The sequence below is a fragment of the Etheostoma spectabile genome, chromosome 4 (assembly GCF_008692095.1).
Source record: "Etheostoma spectabile isolate EspeVRDwgs_2016 chromosome 4, UIUC_Espe_1.0, whole genome shotgun sequence".
Lineage (NCBI taxonomy): Eukaryota > Metazoa > Chordata > Actinopteri > Perciformes > Percidae > Etheostoma > Etheostoma spectabile.
This window is the reverse complement of record NC_045736.1, coordinates 22,080,768-22,102,194: the sequence shown is the minus strand read 5'-3', so window position 1 is coordinate 22,102,194 and position 21,427 is coordinate 22,080,768. Positions and strand designations below refer to the sequence as shown.

General features: G+C 39.7%; 1 protein-coding gene across 6 annotated transcripts in view; it reads left to right on the top strand.

The window, feature by feature from the left end:
• kif21b (kinesin family member 21B) overlaps positions 1–21,427 on the top strand; it is a 75,911-nt gene that overhangs the window by 9,232 nt on the left and 45,252 nt on the right. The gene's annotated exons all lie outside the window — the stretch shown is intronic.

Here is a 21,427-nt window from a genome sequence, read left to right as displayed (position 1 = left end):
TGACCGTGATCCTGTGGCCGTCCTGCCCACGGGGTTCGGTAAAAGTTAGATTTTCTAACTAGATCCCGTGCCGTTGGTAAAAGAGCTGTGGCCTATAATTACTCTGAGCATTATGGGGAGACTGTGGCTTGATCCCTGGCCCTGCAGTCCCATGTCGAGGTGTCCTTGGGCAAGATACTGGACCCCGAGTTACCCCCGATGCTGCACCATTGGAATATAAATGTGTGTTAATCAGCCTCGGCCACAGTGTATGTGCATGACAGTGTAAGAATGTGTGTGAATGGTTCCTGTACTATGTAAAAGTCCTTTGAATAGTCGTTAAGACTAGAAAAGCGCATCTATGTATTCTATTTTCAGAAAAGTGCTATATATATGCATGGGAATGAATTACAATATATGTCTTGTTTTTCCACTAATGATCTGCTTTTTAGATATAGCATCGCTAAGAGGGTCTGAAAAGTCGCTAAATCTTGGTTGGCAAAAAATGTTGGCAACACTAACATTTGTTTAGACTGATTCAGAAAGTGTCTTTAAGAAGGGTGACCATATTTTGATTTCCAAAAAAGAGGACACTCGGCCCGGCCTCTCAGGCGTATCAGAGGTTAATGAACATGCTTTATTATGCCTCAATGGTACAAAAAAAACTTATGTAATAAAATAAAATATGTAACAACCTGTAACAAAATAATAGCTCTCTTTTCAAATAAACAACCTTTGTATTGTCTTCACTTTCGGGACCTTCTCGTATCCCTCGGGTCAAATTGACCCGTAACTTATTTGGGGTTTTAAAAACAATTCTGAAATAAAATTTTACTTCATAATCTATTAGCAAATATTGTCTTTTATCTCATTTTCAAACAATTGAGATAACATACAGTACGTATATGTGAAGTGACGCATGCGCGACTCACATCTGCACACACACACCACACACACACACACACACACACACACACACCACACACACACACACACACACACACACACACACACACACACACCAAAAAATACAAATATTGTATGATCCTTGTATTTTGTGTGATTGAGTGTGCTGCAGTTGGTGTTTTTTTGTCTAGACCTGTATATCTAAACTAAGAGAACATGTTAAACACCATTTCACATTTAAATAATTCACATATACTTGACAGTCACTACACTTTATATCTTTGACTTTATATTTTTGATATTTAATACTGTTATATTCTTATATTTTTTTGTCACTACACTAGACAGTCACTACACTTTATATCTTTGACTTTATATTTTTGATATTTTATACTGTTATATTTTATACTGTTATATTCTTATATTTTTTTGTGTCAACACTGCAAAGGGATTGCTTTAATCTCGTTGCACAAGTACCGTGTACTTGTGTATAATGACAATAAAGGCATTCTATTCTATATATAGGCCCATGTGAGTTTTAGATACCTTGCATTTGACATGTGATAAATTCACATACAGGAACGTGTGATTTATCAAATATGTGACTGAATATGAAAAAACTCAGAACAGACGTTGTTTATGTATAACATGATGTGTATAACACTGTGCATGATACAGGCACATGTCACATTTCACATGTGGAAACATTTATTTCACACATGCTTTGAAAGGGTGCTATAACCTGGGTAATTAAAAGCAAGATGTGTATCAAACCACTTTTTTTTTCTTTTCTTGTATCCACTTTCCTTTTAATCTTTGACCTTTTTATGAACTCCATACTGGGTCTTTCAGTGCCACTGCCATAATTAAGTAGTCTCACAATGGATCAACATAGTGTGTGGTCTGTTAGTTGAGTATATCACTAACACTCTCCAGATAGCATTCACATGTTGGTCCGTACTAAAATTAAACACAGTCGAGGTAGTTTGAAGCACTAACGCTAAAAGCATCCAGTATCCATCAAAAAAAGAAATGTTATCTTAACGAGCAGTGCTTCCTCTTTCAGACCGTTGAAGTTAACTGGAATCGAGCAGAAATTGGCTAGCACCTCCCTGACCTTGACAATCCCGTCTGTCATGAAAATGAAGAAAGGAAGCTAATTTGATTCTTTCTTGTGCCTCCACCTCCCCCATGGAGCAGCAGACGGAGCAGACAAGGGGGGGATGGAGGGGAAATGAGGATATGGGGTGGGGATTGACCTAGAATTAGCTCCGATGATGCGGACTGATGTGCCCTTGTAACAATGAGAGATGCTCATCTGAAGTTGAATGATGGTTGCTAGTCTTTGACAGTGGTGAGAAGTTAGTTTCTTACGCTGTGATGATCAAAGAGATTGAAGTTGCTCTGGAATTCTTCTTCTATTAGTACTCAGTTATCACTATTATCAGTATTATTCATGAATAAATTATAATATTATATACTTACCATTCTTAGACTTTCAGTATGAGAAGTGTTGGCTGTGTGAATAGCCTGTGGGCAAGTACACTCAGACAGTAAATAAATGCAATCTGTGATGCTCGGTTGTTAAAGCCTAGGTCAACGTCTTTCACAGCTGATGTTGTTCACCACTTTGTGTTGTATTACAGTTTAATTGCTAGCTCTGTCCCACTTTACCTGGTACAATCAGCATAAAAATGTGACATTTGAGATCCAGAAGTTTCCCACACGTCCCACTCTGAAGCCTTGTCCTTTGCTAGTTTGTTGTCACAGGACATGGATGTCTATTCATCTTTCAATTTCAAGAGAAAGAAACTAATAAGAAAGCAATGAGGCTACAGTTGTGTATCAAGACAGACCTTAAACTTATCATGACAGAATGTAGGTCTTTTGGAAATAAATACGTGGTGGAGAGAGTGAGTTGATCTTTCTGGAACAGTTGACCTAGCCCTTTCAGACAATGTAGGACAAGTCTGTCCTTGAAGTCTGGCTCAGTTAAGAAAACGCTCATGTTAACATGTATGAACCATTTCGCTCGTTTGTGCTCCAGCGTGCGGCGCAGCTAACACAACCAGTCAACCCTATGAGCCCAATATATGTGAGCCCTGCTCTCCGGCAGCAGTGCCTGGGGCCACATGGCCGCCAGTCTCTGAGATAGTTCGATAGACAAGGTTAATATGAAGGCCATGAACAGTGGCTTGCATGTATTGTACTTCTGAGTGTGGAGGTGCATAAACTTGTAGTGCAGCACAAGATAACTTATTATTTTTATTTTTTTAAAGATTTTTTGGGGGCATTTTTAGGCCTCTATTGACAGGACAGCTGAAGACACGAAAGGGGAGAGAGAAGGGGGAATGACATGCAGCAAAGGGCCGCAGGTCGGCGCTGAACCCGGGCCCGCTGCGCCGAGGAGCAAACCCCCGCACATGGGCGCACGCTCCACCAACCGAGCCATCCCAGCATCCAGAAATGTGTGTATTGAGTTATTGTTCTCCATGTTGCTACAATAGAGAGCCTTTTCATCATTATAGAGTGATACAGTTGATAGAATTGATATTGTAATGTTTTTATCACATGGGATGTAGGTTTAACATTATAGTAGAGCTGCAACCACTGTCAGTACTGATTTAATCTCAAGTTCTTTTTCAATTAACCAGTTAATCATTTAGTCAACATGGATGAGGAGTCTTTAAAATGATGACTAATTATTTCAGCTCTTGTTTGCATACAAGTAAACATGAGGGCGATGGACAAGACATACTTCTTAATGTGTTGTCATTACATTGGCCTTTGTACATTGAAACGCACCAGGCATTGCACCCTGAGAGAATCAGCATGTGTGTGTCAGGTTGGCATAGTCTATTTCCTTTGCGTTCCACTTTGGGGATTGCTCCGGTGCTGCAGGAAAATCCGCTGGATGCATGTATTTTCAGTTTCCTTCCAATTTCTTTGTGTTGGAATTTTGAATTTGGTGGATTTATGAAGACTATTGTTGACTCAGATCTCTTCATGGTAAATTGAGACAGCTAGCTAGACTATCTGTCCAATCTGAGTTTTCTCTTGCAAGACTATTTTGCAGCAGCTCTGTGCGGAGCTTTGCACCGCCCATGACGATTCTAATTGGTTTAAAGAAATTACATTAAACTAGAGCACGTTTTCCCTCCCATCACGGAATGCTATGTGGAGTAGCCAGACTCTCCTTCAGCGCACTTTGGAGGAGGGTCTGGCAAAGCGAGACTAGTGTGGCGAGACAGATGCCAAATGGGAGTGGCAGGTGTCCACTCCCAGTCTGCCTGCCACCACCTTGGTGAGCCAGCTGTCCACTCCCAGGCTCTTGTGACAACTGTCCCACTTCATTTACACACAGTTGCTTATAATGTGTGCTGCCTTCTTTGCTTTGCCATTTACGTATTTCACACTTAGTCAGCGTTTCGCTTCATCTACTTAATGCATCACTGCCTCATTTTGTCCTAGTGCTCCTCATTAGTGTGTTCTCTTCCAGTGCTTCTACTTAAGCCGGCCATTCACTCTCTGAACCCTACTGCCTTTGTGTCCACTCATCTCTTTCTTTATCATGGTATTCTGTCTCCATAAATCTGAGGCCAAGGCTCACCAAATGCCATTTCTCACCCCTCATTCAGTTTTATTTGATGCCAGCTTATTTCATTCATAGCTAACATGACCTACCTTGCCAGGGACCAGGCACAGTCAGGTGCCCATTGCTTATTTCTGCCATCCCCTTAGAGAGTGTTGGTTCAGCATATTAACTTCCAAGTCTGTGCGTGTGTGTCTACCAGCTTGTTACCCTGCTGTGATGTCGGGCCTATGTGGAGGATTGGAGGCAAACGACAGATTTGGCAGTGAATACCCTGCTTCCATAACCCATTATGGGAAAGCATAATTGCCCGCATTCACGGCTGCTTAACTGATTACTATAAGAGCATGGCATAGACGTTAAGGGAAAGTACAGTATGTCTCAGATGGATTGAGACGGGGAGATGAGAAGGTTGATAGGAGGGACAGTTGATGGTTTTATGTGCGAGATCACTACGGACAGCTGATTCAGGAAATCAATGAAAGGACTGATTAAATGGGTAGCAGGACGGAAATGCCTGCTGTAGCTCAATAATAAAATATGGAGCCTTTCAGCTGCACTGTTCTTGTTTTTTTTATAGGAAGAACCCCACATCATCTCCAGTCGCCATCTGTAACCTGTAAACAAAATAAGATAATCAGCTATAAAACTGAAAATACAACTTCTCTTATTTATGAAAGTGCAAATTACATAGAATAAGTAATAATAATACAATTTCTTACTTAGGTGAGACCTTCCCCCACAAAAGATAAAATTAGGTATTCTTGCTATTAAGTGTGACAGGCATACCTTTCTAGTTTCCACTCTGTCACGACCTCCTGTAGCTTCTCAGCTAGGTGAGTGCTTGTGTGCTGCTCATACAGGGGCCGCGTCTGTACAACTGACACTTTCATTTCCCGCTCAAGTCAATAAAATGAGCAGTCACCGTGAGACAGCTTTCCGTAGCACGCAAAGTCCAGCCATCAGTTGTTAGTGAAATGGAGGGGGCAGCTGACAACTTCCTGCTCCATCAACATCCATATTTGGTTGTATATGGAAGGGACTACAGTTTGTGTCATGTGTGGACAGAAGAGCATGTTGTAACGAGGTTTGAGTACATACAGCAAATACTTGAAGCCAGATTTCTTTATAAGTGAATGATTTTTTTTTGGGCCTATTTGTATTTGGATCTAAGTCCTGGTTAAGCACTGTAGGGAGGAGAAGTTGGGCAGTTTTTTTTTGTCTCGTTCCAGGGATTGGCACATCTGAGTGATGGTGTCGGATATGCGTTAGCCTGTTAGGTGTATTTCCACTCACATACCCAAGAACACCGACCCACAGTCCTCGTCTTATCCACCACTCTCTCGCCTGTAACTGACTGGGAAACCGAAGTTTTCCTGTGGGTTGCCACCACTCGCCATAGGCCAGGCTACTCGTTGTTAGTGCTGCTAGCTCAGACTCACTCACTGGACCGTCAACATGTAGGCGGAGCTCGGGAGCTTCAGAGCTAAGCGGGGGCTACCAATTAGTTGTGTCTAAAGAAATGTGTATCTAACAGTTAGGGCTGTAACGATATGCGATAGATATGACTTAACAAAGAGTTATCCTTCCCGTCCAGATCACAAGATCACACCACAAGTTGCATTTTAAGCCCTTTTTTCTGCTTGTGGAGAGCTATGCGACACATGAAACTATATTAATGAGAACCGGCGAGTTAAATCAGCTGTCCAAGAATAGGTACCAGGCAGACACACATCTGACAATCTGCAGTTGGAAGCGGTGGAGACGGGCTCGGACATACACGCCGCGGGCCGCTGTGGACTTTTGTACGTCCCGCAAGCGGTTTTAGGAAAGTGGTTGCGTGTGTCCGACAATGCACAAAACAGCAACACCGACACAAGCCTACAGCTGTCCGCGGACACGGAATGCGCAGAGTATGTCTGAGCCTCCCAGATGAGTAAACTGAGACTCTGTTTCCTGTGCTTTCTTTTGGAAGGCTGGCTGACAAAAATCACACCTTACTAGCTAATAAATTAGCCTGAGTTAAACGTTAGCTATCAGTAAACAGAAGGTAGGGGCTGGTGTGTGTGCCAGTGTTTATGTGTTTCTGTTTCGGCCTGCCCCCTCATTTGGTGAGTTTTGTGTACTGTGAAACAGTAGCCATTTAATTTACTTTTTAAATGTAAGAGAACTTGATTGAAGAAGGATTTTCAACATGCTCGAATCATCTCCACAATGGAGTTTATGCTGCGTTCTATTATCCTCAACGATCCGACTCGGACCTCGGATATCAAAACTCTTGCTTGGTGTCCACAAGGGTTGTCCAAGTTTCCGAGGAAAGGGGGCGTGTCGCTAGGCAACGTCTGACTTTCTAGTCGGAGCTCCGATAATAGAACGCAGCATTTGTTCCGTTTGTTTTTCCACAGTATTTTGTTACAAAGAAAACAGAAGTGTTATAGCTTTTGCTATTTATTTATTTCACGTAGGTATATTGTTAATAATTTGCATAGTTACTATTGTTTTTTTGGTGTTCAGTTTATACAGGTATTTCAAATGTTATTTAATAAAAATATCTTTTTTTTCTAAAAATCCCGCCCCCCTTCAAAAAAAAAAGGACAAATCAAGGTTTTTTTCTAACCGTGGCTCAAAAGTCTTGATATGAACTGAATCATGGGTTTAGTGTATCGTTATAGCCCTACTAACAGTAGGTCCACATTACATTAATTAATTTGCACGCACGTTTCATTTATTTTTATAACGTGTATTCTTCGTGTAAATTCATGTACAAACCAAGACGCTCGTACTGTTTCAGTTCAATACAAATACATGTACCTTTCCACCCTATTTTAACGTACTTTTTCCACAATTTAACACTGTGTGGCATATTCGTCAACTTAGAAATTCCCAGTTCCGTAGAAGAATGATCAAACATTCATAAATCTATTCCCAGTACAGATTTAAAAACCCTTTGTGAGTCTTACTCTAATCTTTTGAACAATCTACTGATCAATTGACCTTGAAACACATTTACTTCTTCATATCTATTGTGCTCTACAATGCTTTTTTCTTTCAGTTTTGACCTTTCAGTCACTGGTCATCTTTTCATCCATCCGTCGCTGCACCTCAGGGCCTCTCTCATTTCATCCCACAGTCACTGATATGCCCAAAAAAGGCCAAACCAATTTCCTGAGTTCTCAGGGCTTTTCTTGTCAAACATGCGAAAATCTTCATGAATTGAAATATCATCCCCCCTCTCCTGTTCTTGTTCTCATGTTTCCCTTTCTCTTGCTTCCTTCCCTCCTTTCTATGTGTGACTCTTTAAAGAGTTGAACAAGAAAGGGGCCGATACAGTGAGAGAGCAACAGGGAGATAAATGGTTCAAAGAGTGTTAATCAGCTCCACCTCGACATCTTTTCAGAAGTTTTGTATCAGGTGTACAGTGCGACAGAGGATGGTATTGCATGTTGCCAGGACACTTCCAAAGACACCCTATGCCCTAAAGAGGTTCAAGATGGCAACCATGGTTTGAGTCTTGCTAGGGTGCTTTGTTGCCTGTCATACCACATCTCTCGCTCCTCATTTTCTGTCAACTAATCCCATAATCATTATTAAGTATTATGTATGTCAAAAACATACATAATACTTACAAATTTTGTTTAAAAGATTTTTTCTGTCTTTCTTGTCCTTTTCTTTTCCTTGGTGAATAAATATTTATCCAGATTTGATGTAATTTCCATTAAGAAGTGCAGTTTCCAATACAAAAAGTAAAATTACAATTATTACTACTAATAAAAACATTTCCCACACTCGTAAACTTCTTTCTATCTGCAGAGTTATCTTGTCCCTGTTGCTACGGGGACCTTGACATGCTCACATTGACAGTGATAAGAGCGTTGCTGGGTTTAACACGGCAAACCCAGCAACATTCAATGCATAACATTTTAGTCTTTCTCTGTTTCTGACAAAATATTTAAAAAAAAATATTTTCCTACCTGAAAATGCAGTGTATATGTATCAGTGTTTCCTTTAGGATTTAGAAGTGGGGGCAAGTCTGTTTGTATGATTTGACAATAAACACACAGTGTTAAACTGGATGGGCCCAGTAACCTCTAAATAGTTCTACTTGTTGTTAAATTTCAATGTGAGCGGCAGCCATTGGGGGGTGCATTATGTCGGCAGGATAATTTAAAAGGCAACCGTGACTACATTGTGCATCTGCCCTATTTCTGACACTGTCATAGTGGGCCGCCACTACAAAATCAACATGGAGACAACACTGTGTATACTGTATGTGTACACTGTCTGTGGTCCCACACACACACACACCACACACACACACACACCACACACACACACACACACACACACACACAGACACACAAACACACGTTGCTGTCTGTGCCAGTTGGGCTAATCCTAATCTGAACTCTGACAATGATAAACACTAATCAGAGGTATGGTACAAGCAACAGAACAGAACCAGATGAAGACACTGTGTTCCTGTCTATGTAATCTCTGTTGGGCTGGTTGCATGGTTAATCTCTTTCAGAATGGGCAAGAGAGTTCTGCTCAGTAAATAACTCCAAAAGACTGTGATTTTTCTAAGTGTATTTAAGGTGTGGCTTGTATTTATCAGGTTGACACAGTACTCATGTCATTGTACTCAGCATGTTTGGTAAAACAGAAGTAACATAAGAGGAACTTTGAGTATTTATCATTGAAAAAATGTTTGTCACTGACCTGGTGCCATTTAAAGGTGCAATATGTAATACTGACAGCTAGTGTTTAAAATGGTTATGCATTTCATATTCAAAATACTGGAGAGAGTCATCTCCGTCAGCCCCTCTTCCCAGACTCTTAAGTTTGCGGGGATTGCCAGGTTGAGAACGCTAAACTCAATGTCCCACAATGTCAGTGTGAGCTAGATGCTAGTCTCACATTGCCACACATTACTTCACAGCGCAGCGGAGTAGCGAGTGTTAGATGCTGGCTATCATAACGGGCATGAAAGCCCCTGCTCTCGCGGAGCTCTGTACCGGTTACAAGATGGCAAGCTTGCGGTCGTCACAGTTTGTTAACTACAGCCGCTGAACAGAAGCGGGGAAAGAATAGCACCTCAAGCTCGCAGTTGTCTGTACCCAGGGCACACAATTTATAATTTAAACATATGGCCAGTTTTGAGTTTGGCAGCAGTATAAAGAATAATATTGTATATTCATTCACGTACATTTAAAGATAAATTTCAGTGAATTGTTTGATAAATGTAGGCCACTGCTGTAAGTGTATTTCATGGAAAAGCGCTGTACGCATTAACGAGAAATCGAGCCTGTGGTGTGTATGTGGAGCCAACACCCCATCAGCAGTGTGGTGGGGCTGTGGTGCGGTGAAGTCAACAGGGATTCATCCTGAAGCAGTTTGGGAAACCACTTGGCTACCACTGACACACACTGACAGTCTTGGAATCAGAGGGCAACATAAGATAGCACTGTTAATGCTCGTTAGAAGAATAATTAAAGATGGCTTTAACCTGGAATACAGTGCATCACAACATTTTGCCAAAGATTTTTGTAGAAAGGGACAGTGTTTCTTCTTGTCACGCTGTGTTCTTTATCTGGAGGACATAATAACATAAATGCATGAGGCTGGCATCCATGTATTTAATGATGAATATACAAAGAAGATTGATTCCTCCTGCCTGCATTCCCATCTTCCACTGGCGTTGCTTTGCACTAATGATGAGCTGTTGGACAATATTTTGTAATTGACACTGCTGGTTCAGTATTTAGGGGACAATGGCCACTAAGTCAACACTCATTTCAGAAAAAAATCAAGTGTGTGAGAGGTGCAGAGAGTAGGAGAGGGGATGCAATAAAAAAAAAAAGGTTTTACACTTTTTACACTCTCTGCTGACTGGTTAGTAATGAGTGTGATGACAACAGAATATATTAAGTCTCATCACCTGCTACTTTGGCAGCCCATGTGGAGAAGAGAGGAGAGAGCAGGGCATCAGGATGGAGCACGGCTTGGTTTTAGGATGCAGTTGCAGTGCATCCATTAAACCAAAATTAAAAGTTTAGTCTTTACTCCACACACATACGTACCAAAACAATCTTGTTTCAGCCAGTTATTATTGCAAGCAGTTAACAGAGATCTGTTGTGTGTTCATGCAATAGCCACCCCTCTTTCTGTTTTTCTATCCATCAATTCCTAAAGGGAAATAAATGGAAGCAAATAAGAGACATAAGTATTTGAATTTTAACAGCCACTGAAAACTTAATAGTGAAATATTTTACTTTGAAAACCATGTATCTATAAGTTGTTTGTTCTGTCTTGTATAACTCTTTGAAATAAAAAAATGGTAATTTCAATTTGTAGTGCACAAAATAGCTACCTGTGCACCCGAAAACGCTGCAAAGTTTCCAGACAAAACAGTTAAGTTGGGGACTGTTAAACCAAAGCAATAAACTGTAAGACGGTAAAATGTTGACCTTAGAGAGGCTGCAGAGTTTGATGATAATTATCTGCTAAATGTCTTTTGTCGTTTTAATGACTGCTAATGTTAAAACAAAGGATTAGTGCAGCTTTAATGCTGTTGATGCTGTCTTATTTACTGCGTTTCCCTTTGGAAAATCAAACTTTTGTATATGCAGACACAATCCCATCAACACAGAGTTCTGCTTGATTGCATTCATCTGCTTCACACATCCATATGTATGTGACATTAATCAGAACAATGAAGTGTGTGTGTGTGTGTGTGTGTGTGTGTGGTGTGTGTGTGTGTGTGTGTGTGTGTGTGTGTGTTTTTGTGTGTGTGTGTTTGTGTGTGTGTGTGTGTGTGTGTTGTGTGTGTGTGTCTCTGTCTGTCTGTCTGTCTGTCTTTGGAAAAACAGAACTGAGAGGTAAAACATGAGACAGGCGCAAGGAAACAAAAAGTTGTCTGTTGGCCTATACAGGTTTTATTGTGCAAATGTGGTTTCCTAATGTATCTTTCATCTTGTACCCGATCAGTGTCGTTATAGCACAGTTAGTCACCTGTGGAGCTTTTATTATCTACCTGTCAGACTGGCTGTTGAGTTGTCTGTCAACAGTTATTGTATCTGCTGTGTGACGGGAGCAGGGGGGTGACTGTGTATTTGCATTTCAAACAGACACAGTATGTTGCTTCTCACACCAAATGATGGATTTGTGTTTGTTTTCCATTGTGAATGGCGATATTTGATCGTAAGAAAGACTGAGGCAGAAGGAGAGGAAGTGAGGCATCGATGAAAAGTCCACATTAGCGATTAGTTTCTGCTGTTATCAGGAGAACGGGAAAATGGAACAGGCCCCTCTGCTGCTCCTGTCATTCAAGCTTTTGTCCTGATAGGCTTGTTTTCACTGGCAACAAACTGTGGGAGGGCTACGGAACTGCCGGAGGTGAGCATTAGGACAAGAGTGCAGTAACAAAAGAAGAGCCAAATGACATTTTCCTGTACAGTGATGATAAAGCTAAAAAAATAACAAATAACAAATAACAAGGAAAAAGGGAGGGGTAACGATGGAAGAGTCCTTGATTGAGAAACTTGATGAGAGTAGATGTTGTCCCCTGATAAATAGACAGTAGAGTGTTTAAGGAAACATGGATGCAGCAACTGGCTTCCTCCACTGGCTCAGTGCCAGAGGGGAGACAACAGAGCTCTGTAACATTCCCAGCTCAAGAGAATACGATTAACTCTTTATGTGTGTATGTGTGTGTACTGTGGCTTTACTGAAGTGTTTACATTAGGGAAATGAGCTCTTTGGCTATCACCAGCCTCTTCTTTGAAGGTTGAGTGAGCATAAACACACACACACACACACACACACACACACACACACACACACACACACACACACACACACACACACACTGGCGCTTGCTGTCATTGGCAGCAGTCACAGTGGGCAGATTTTATTGGTACTATGGGCTTGTTGGTAACAGCTTTGGCATTTGGTCCTGGCTATTTTCTGGATTGTGATTGGAGTTTCAGGTAACTATTACTGTATAATTAGGGGCATTGGCATTTTGTAATTTTCACCTCTAGAATACCATCACATGTTTTACTGGTGTGAACACACACTTGCAGTCATTGCACATTAGGAGTCCCTGAGCAGTGTGTGCAGTTCCCAAGGGAACTTCACCCTCCTAAAGTTTGCCAGCTGGAATAAAAAACAGGAAAGTACTACTCCATTTCTGTTAGCATTCATAGTATGTCCATATTGAAAATATTGTGATACTAATGAAATGGTTCCTTCATGTCAGAAAAGGCTTCTTTTTTTTTTTTTACAGTATGACAAGAGATGCAGCAAAAAACCTTTTAGTAACATGTACATTTCCACGTATTAATCATAACATTCTGTTTTCATGTTCTTTCAAATCACTTCAGAAATTACTTTTTTCTCAACATTTTACAATATATTTATAATATATATTTTTTCTCTTAAAATCACAACGTTGTATTGCAATATTTTGACTTTATTCCTCAAAATATCACTACATTCACAAATTTGATGCCAACATTCAATGCTCAGTTAATTTTAATACTTACTGTAATTTCAGTCCAAAACACAAGCAGTACATTAAGCATCACAGTTGGCAGATTTTTTGCTGCTCTTTTCTCCCAGCCTATATTTTTCTTCAATAAGCCACTACTACTGTACCCTATGCTTGCAACACAAATGTGACATCATATTTACTCCATGTACGTAACACGGTACTCAGATTGCAGTTGCACCAGTGCCTCATTGTTCTTAATAGGCCAGTCTGGTTCTGATCCACAGTATGTTTTGTGATGTTATCTAGATGTGTGAATGATGGGGCCCCACTGGCACTGTATTGCAATTGTAGGATACTCTGCTAACTGTATTACATTTATTTTCTAAAAAAAATAAATAAAATAGTTCTTAATCAAATACACCTGTCTTATTGAAATCCAGTTATACCTAGGACTGCATGATTAATCGCTATAAAAATCGGGATCTTGAGTCACCCTGTTCACGATTAACTTTGGCATTTATTTACTTATTTCCTTTCTTTTTCAATGACTTCAATTCCTATTTAATTTTACCTGCCGACTGCATCACAAACGCTACTACTTTCTTCTGTGAGTTTTAAACATAGACTGTATAAAATAGGTTTTAAAGAGCTGCAATGCTTCCCCTTCTCTTCATTGAAGCCTCTATATTTACAGGCTTGTGGTGATGAGCAATGTGCTATAGGTGCAAAAAGAAATCTATGTTTGGTACTGCCAATTTGTTTTCTTTTGTCATGGTTCATGTGCGCAATAAACATTATACTTCTTGAGAAAAACATTGTGGCAATCAATTCTAAGCTTAAAAAATCTGAGAGGTCTGTTGCCTCCCTCATTTTGCAGATTACTTCACTCTTAAGTCACGGATCAATGTCTTTTGCAGCTATAGGGTTGATATTACTCTGTGTGTGTGTGTGTGTGTGTGTGTGTGTTGTGGGTGTGTGTGTGTGGGTGTGTGTGTGTTTTTGTTTTGTGTGTGTTTGTTTTTAAGTCTGGTCTTAATTAGCACTATTGAGTTAAATAATTACTGTAATAAGAGAATTCCCTCAGAGATTATGGATAATGAGTTTCTGACTTTGTGTGTGTGCGTGTGTGTCTCAGAAATAGTTTAGACCCCTGACAGAAGACTGGGGTAATGAGTGTAGATACCATGTTCGTACCTATGCATACAGTACATCTGTATGTAAAGAACGCAAGTGTGTGTGTATGTGTGTATGTGTGTTGCTTCTTCCAGGGCCTCTGTTTAGTCTCTAAGGTATTTGGACAATTTTGCTCTTATTGTGCAAAGATGTGACGAGATAGACGCCTTAATTTGCTTCATCAGGGATCCACAATCTGCTTTTTTTTGTTTCCCTACTACGCCTCTGTCTCATACAGACATTTAATTGCAGTATTATGGACTATTTTAAGCTGGTAATGTTCTTTAGCGAGTGTGTGGTCTGAGTCTAGATGCGTGTGTCTCATGTGCGTGTGCGTGTTTGATGGTTGCGGTTTTGATCAATGTTATGGATCCCATCTTTTGTTGGCGCAGCTGGCTCAAATGTTAATCCAGCTGAGCCATTGTGTGTGTGTGTGTGTGTGTGTTGTGTGTGTTGTGTGATTGATTAATTGATTGATTGATTATTTATAGCTATTCTATTTCTTCTCCCAGTGGATCGCTGACAGCCTGTCATTGTTGTTTTTGTGTCTCTTTGTTGTGTGTGTGTGTGTGTGTGTGTGTGTGTGTGTGTGTGTGTGTGTGTGTGTGGGTATTTGTCTATTCTTGTTTGATGCAGAGCTTGTCAAGGTCTTTCTGAATTCAGCCATACTTGTCTTGGGAATGTTTTACTTCTCTGTGATAATGGAGAAGACACTCGTTAAATGTTGACATATAATTGGTCATGCAATATTTAGAGCAACAGCCAACAATTTTACCTAATGTGTGGTCTGTCTGAAGGCTTTATTCTCTGAGGACCATGAATGTCTGTAGAAAAATGATTTCAATTCCTCCAATAAATGTTTGATTTCAGACTGGACCAAGCCGGTGGACCAGTCAACCAACAGATATTGCCATCTGTAGACCAATGCTGCTAGAATGGCTAAAAACTAATATACTACAACATTCTGGTCTCAGTTAAACTCAAGCCTGCAAAAAATACATTGTAGTTCTCTATCTGGAATTCTTGAAAAACAAAAATGTAAAACCAAACTGCTGTGTTGGCCTACGTTAAAATTCTTAATTGCCAAGAACCAAAGTGTTTGTACTGTGTCAGAGACTCGAGATTCGAGACGGAGACAGAGACGTGGCTGACCAGTAAGAAGCGAGATGTGAGAAGAAGCGACGTAGAGACAGAAATTTAAGAAACATGCCAAATCAGAATCCAGTAGTAGTATTCCTGGGATGTCCTTTTTTAACTGTATGTGTATGAAAAATTAATTATTTTAATGGGGAAGGACTGACAATTGTAAAATATGTAAATACTATAGATGTGGTCATATTAGTCATAATACGAAGTTTAAGTTCTCTTCTCTATATCTGTACACACACACAAACACGCACACACGGAGTTCGTCTTCTAATAAGTCCATGGTGCAGAGCAAATGCACCTCCTTCTGCCATATCCACTTTATGTTAATAATTGGCTTAAACAGCCCTCATGTGGGATCTGTGGTTTTAGATACTTTAACCTCCATGTCAAGGTCTCCAGTAATAAAAGGGACTCATCTGTCTGCAAGCTGCGTTCTATGTCACACTGTCTATTATAAGGTGGTCTGAGTAAGTGTGCTGCCGCTAAATTGGACTATTCTAATGTCTTTAATTCCTTCTTGGAAGACCCTCTTCAATGACGCCTCAAGGCCTGAAAGAGGGCAAAAAAATGCTGTTGTCAGCTCTGTGTGTTTTTCTGTAGCACCATAATGACGTGTGGTAAAAGGGTTATTGTGAGTGATAGCAGTGGGTGTGGTTCTTAATGTATGGTTGAGAGGAACCATGTGTGAACCTGAGATAGTACAGTAGATTGTTTTTAAACAGTTTGTGTACAGTATTTGTTTCTAGAGTTACTGTGAGTGTCTTTGTGATGTGCCCACTTCCCTACGGCAGATGTGGTTGGGGATTTTTCTTGCTTTTTAATGACTCTATATAATGTGTGTTTGTCTATCTGTCTGTCTTTGTTCATCCCATAGGGAGTCTTTGTTGCGGTCTCAGTGTGTGAGTGTGAGTTGATTTGCATCTCCTGAAAAGATTGAAGTTTTTTTTTATTGAAGGGTTGGGGGGTTAGCATGTGTAGAGTACCGCTAACTATTTTTTTTTTTTTTAGTTTAAAGTGATTACATCCCCATTATGTCCACATTGACCCTCTGAAAGCCTGAGTTACAGATTTTCTGTTTTATGAACCTTGCGATATGTGAGAACAACATCGTACCCTCAGTTTTCCCATCAATGTGTTCTCACAATTAATCAGCACTGTGACACAATCAAGGAAAAAAGTGTTCTACATCTCCTCTAATGCTGGCAAACAAGTTCAACTGATCCTAAACTTAAATACTCAGCCCTCATTCCCGGAGTTCAAATATGTTCAGGTGCGTAACTGCTTTCCTTTAGACTCATCTAATCAGGGATTATTTTACAATTATTATGTCAGGTGAAGGCAATTAACTGCAATGAACTCGCTGTCAGGATGGGAAGCACAGCAGAACAATGAGTCCTGAGCAGCAGGATTAACAGCTGATGATGACTGAAATCAGCCAAGTCTGCTACATCTTACTTTCACTAGTTTCTCTCAGAACTGTCCTTTTTATGCCTCATTATTTATTTCCTACACATTTTCTGATGTTCTAAATCAACAGCACAAACAAAAGTGCTGTTGTTTATGTATGAGCTTTGTAGTCAGGGCTGTTTAGTTCCCCTCTATAAAGTTGTGTGAATGTATTGTTTGTCTTTTGTGTGTCACCCATCCACTTTCCTCTACCAGTTAACCAAGTTGATAGTTCATTTTAATGCCCCTTTTGGGTAAAGCTGTGTTTGATGTGTTTGTTTGAATGGCTAAACACGTTATATGACTGGGCTTTATGACCCTGTGTCTGACCAAGGTTTGCCACATGTCTGACTCTGCTCGACTTTGATATGAAAGGGTGAACATGAGTTTTTGTAATACATTTTTTTGGATTATTATAGGGTTCCTATAAAATTAGTATCATGTAAAATATGTTTTACATAGTCTGTTTAGAGGTGTTGCAAAGTACTACGGCACATGTGAACAAACTTGTATATACACTCTTGCGGCTCAAGAAGGAGATGCACAAAGTTGGATACTTTTCCTCAAGTAATTTCACTTGAATCAGTGTCGCTCAGGCCTGAAGACTAAGTATGAGAAGTGACCTCTGTAGTCTGCTCCACATTTGTGCCTGAGGCTAGCGACTTGAGGCTATTTTTGCGGCTACTAACAAAACACAAATCTGTACAGTGAATCATTGAATAGTGGGCGTGGAATGAAGGCGTAAGATTTTGACAATGTAAGGAATATAAAATACTATATCTCTGGTCCTGCTGCATCGATTAATATTGTTTTTATTTATTTTTTACTGTCCATCGGGAGTCTGACAGTGTTATAGGAGTATAATGCTAAATTGAACACTTTTAATAAAATTGTATTATTCTGTGGTTTAGCAGTGAGGTTTGCAGACCTAGGTCTTGTGAGAACAGGGACAACCAAGGAATACTTCAACGAAAGTAGTGTAAATTACAAAACGTGTAGTAAGCTTTGATTCACAACAATTTCAATGGATTCCAATAGCAACTTAGTTCCATGGTGAAATAAAAGTTTCAAAATGTCCTTAAGTTCATTATCCTAGAAACAGCAAAAAACTAAATACAAAATTAATCTTTCCAGAGGGGTCTTTGATTAAACATCTACTATAATAAAGCATATGGTGTTTCTAAGGTCATATTTCTTAAATAAATTATTAATCTTTTTGGCATAAATGTGGATTTTTTTCATTATCCCTCTTTCCATATTGATGTCTTGTATTAATGTCTGTCTTGACGTGCTGTACCCATGTTTTATGTTTCTGCAGAACAGGAATCTGCTGAAAACTAGTTTTTTTTTTTTTTTTTACAAAATGTTATTTATGATTTTTCACACCATATGACATTGATAAATACAATATGTATTCTTGGCTGTACATTTTATCAGAACCCCAATAAGCAAAACAATAACTATATAGATAGACAAAACGCACTACATACAAAAAAAAATGATATAACTAGAGTAACGCAGGGTGTCCGCGGGGTTTTAAAAAGTATTAAAAAGTGATAAATCAAAATTGTCAAATTTAAGGCCATTAAAAGTGTTAAATTTAGTCTCAGAGGTATTATTTTTTTTAAATTAGGTGTTATTTTTTTCAGACTATCAGGTGTCCTATTCTGATTGAAATTCTATCCTGCGTTTGCGTTAGTCCGTTTAAATATGGGCTTTGGCGTGTCTGGGCACATAATCGATCTTTGGTCTCCGTCTATGTTTGATGCTGACGTCATATTCAGTGGTCGTTCGACATCATCTCAGAACACTGCGCGCTCAGCAGAAGTGGCTGGCTACGTTTATTTTAGATTTGCTTCAAGCCATATATTACACGACTGGACAACCATCGTCGTCTTTTAATGGGCAAATGCAAGTTTTTGATAGTGGGTGAACAACCCCGAGTTTAGGACTGGCTCAGGCCTGTAGTAGGGTGGCCATGGGCGCCACACCAACACTGCGCGTGGAGGCTCTGTGGTGTCTGAACACTGCAGTTAAACACCACTCATTTAACTCAAATAAAGGAATTTCAGAGCTGTTTAAAGAAATGCTTCCCGACTCCAGGGCTACCAACTCTCACGCATTGGCCGTGAGACACACGCATTTGACTGGTTTCACACGCCACCCCCCCGATTTCTCACGCTGTCGGTCAAATTTCTTAAAGATGAGTTTATCTATAGATCTACTGTTGGCCACTTATGATCGCCTAGATGTGCTTTCAGAGACTGTGGGGGGGGGGGGGGGGGTCAAGAGCGCTCCATGTCTGCGGAATTTCAAATTGTCGCAAACTGAGAATTTTTTTTACCTGGAGCCGGGCATTTCCCGGCTTCAGGTATGAGCTCTGAGTATCACAGACCCGTCCGTTGCTTCGTGTCCTCTCTCTCTGTAAAAATAGAGGTGAGCAGCGCGGCTGGTGGACCCGCTCTGCTGTGGGGGGGCAGTGCCGCGTTGCATCCGTGCGTAGACCTCCGATAATGAGCAGCGTACAGCCTCCTCGTAACTTGTTTGTCAAATGGGCCTCTGTGTCTGTCAGACGGTCTGAGTGAGATCCACCATATGAACGGAGCAATGACATGCACAGCAGACTATATTACAACTCTCCAAATCTCGGACAACAGAGATGGGAGGAGTTATATTTTGAATGTGCACAAAGTTGTAAACATGAGCAAAAATCTGATGATCTCTAAATATCTAAATGTAACTGTAAATAATTCATTCAATGTTTCATAAAATGAACAAAAAGTATTTATTTTCCCCAAAAAGTAAATACAGTAAGTGCTGCACAGAGGATGAGGGCCAAACATTACTGAGCCTTGGCACAAAGGCTAAAGGATTAGAAATTATGTTACTCAGTGGTTCTCATTCTTTAGAATTTCAGTGGTCTTAGTTGATCCCTCAACATTAATTTAACTTTGGGTCCCTGGTCCAGGGACCCTGGACCTGTTCACCCTAGACCCAAATCTTCTCAGCTGTTGCTGACATATATACTGTCTCTTCATGTGGTTCATTATGTTTGGCACATTTTCTGGGCCAGTTCTTATATCATGAAAAGTTAATAATGTAAATGCTGAATGCCCTAAAACCTGTTTGATACTACAACAATGCAAAGGCTCTTAACCCTACAGTTTTGCACATATTATGCAAGACTTAATTTCTCATTTTTTTGCACAAAACTCTCCAGAAAGTGCCATTAATGGTTAATTTAAAAAACAAAAAAACTGGGGGGCATACCCCCAGACCCTCCCTACTTTGGATCTCAGTTCTTAACTATCCATCTCTTCATTGCACATTTATGTAGTTTGTTTTACTTTATTTACTAAGTGAAATAAATATGTGCAAGATGTTGTTAATGTTATGTTGTCTCTAAATCTATTCATTTCTGTATGTTATAAATGTCAAATCTGTGTAAATAATAGAAAGGTCGCTGATTAACACTTGCAATTCATTGTCGTGATGGTTTTAAAAAAAATTCTGAAGGTAGTAAAAAAGGTATTAAAAAGTAGTAAATTTAACTAAAGGATTGCTGTACATACCCTGTAACGGCAGTTACATAATTACATTAGAGTCATGGCCGGCGTACCTAACCATGGCATGGTGCTCATTTTGAAAGTTTCCATATATTTCAAGAATGGCTGCCAAGATTTGTTAAATTTAGTCAATGAGCCAATTAGTGTACTTCTCATTTTTTCCATGTATAGAAACCTCATAAGGTCAGCAATCCACTGATCATGAGTAGGCGGAGGTTCTTTTTTCCAAGTCACAAGTATTAAACGTCGCGCGAGTAAAGAGGCAAAAGCAGCAGCATTTGAATAGCGTTTAACAATAGAAATGCCTGGAGGTATCACCCCAAAGAGTGCAATCAAAGCCGAGGGAGCAAGTTTGATTTTATATGCCTCAGAAAGTGTCTTAAATATAGCCGTCCAATAGTTGTTCAGAGTAGGGCATGTCCAAAAAGTATGAATAAGTGAGCCAATTTCTACTTTGCAGCGATTACACATTGGATCACTATCTGGATAAAACTTAGCTAATTTTTCTTTGGAAATATGTAAATGGTGAAGAACCTTGAATTGTAGAAGCCCATGCCTGGCACAGATAGAGGACGAGTGTACCCAATGCAACATACAGTCCCAAAAATCAGCTGAGATGTTCATTGCAAAATCTTTTTCCCAGTGTGATTTTATAATGGAGAGAGATGGAGATTGTAAATCCAGTAATAAACTGTAAATTTCTTTAATCACCCCTTTCTTGTAAATATTAATATCCAAAATACTATCCAAAATTGTTTTCTCTGGTAAGTTAGGAAAAGTACTGTATCTAATGACTGTAAAGTGGCGTATTTGCAAATAACGGAAAAAATGCGTCCGAGGTATATTAAACTGTTCACTCAACTATAAGAATGAAGCAAATACTCCATCAATAACCAGATCTTTAAAAGTTCGTAATCCATTATTACTCCAAATCTTAAAAGCTAAATCATCCATTGAAGGTGGGAACATGTGGTTTGAGCACAAAGGGGCATTTCTTGATATAGTATGTAAGCCAAATTTTTTCCTGCATTGTATCCAAATTCTGAGTCGTGAAAACCAGTTTTTAAACTGAGTCAGGCCCATTTTTATATTGTAATGTAATGTTACTTTTTCTAACTTTCC